This window comes from Saccopteryx leptura, chromosome 13 (genome assembly GCF_036850995.1).
Source record: "Saccopteryx leptura isolate mSacLep1 chromosome 13, mSacLep1_pri_phased_curated, whole genome shotgun sequence".
NCBI classification, from domain to species: Eukaryota; Metazoa; Chordata; class Mammalia; order Chiroptera; family Emballonuridae; genus Saccopteryx; species Saccopteryx leptura.
Genome location: NC_089515.1, coordinates 44,316,435 through 44,316,716, shown reverse-complemented (window position 1 = coordinate 44,316,716; position 282 = coordinate 44,316,435).

The window sequence follows — 282 nt, the reverse complement described above, 5'->3', positions numbered from 1 at the left end:
ATGTACTTATATTAAAGAACAATGTATTGTGGTGTTTGTTTTCAAATTTTCCCAAACAGGATTCTGAGGGGAAAAAAACGAAGTATCTTTTAGATTTTATTTATTATTTTTAGAGATAGGAGGGGTGGGGTGGGAGAAGCCGGAAGCATCAACTCAGCAGTTGTTTCCTGTATGTGCCTTGCCTGCGCACACCCAGCGCTTTATCCTCTGTGCCACCACAGGTCAGGCTACTTACCATATTTCCCTATGTATAAGATGCACCTTTTCCTGAAAAACTTGGGG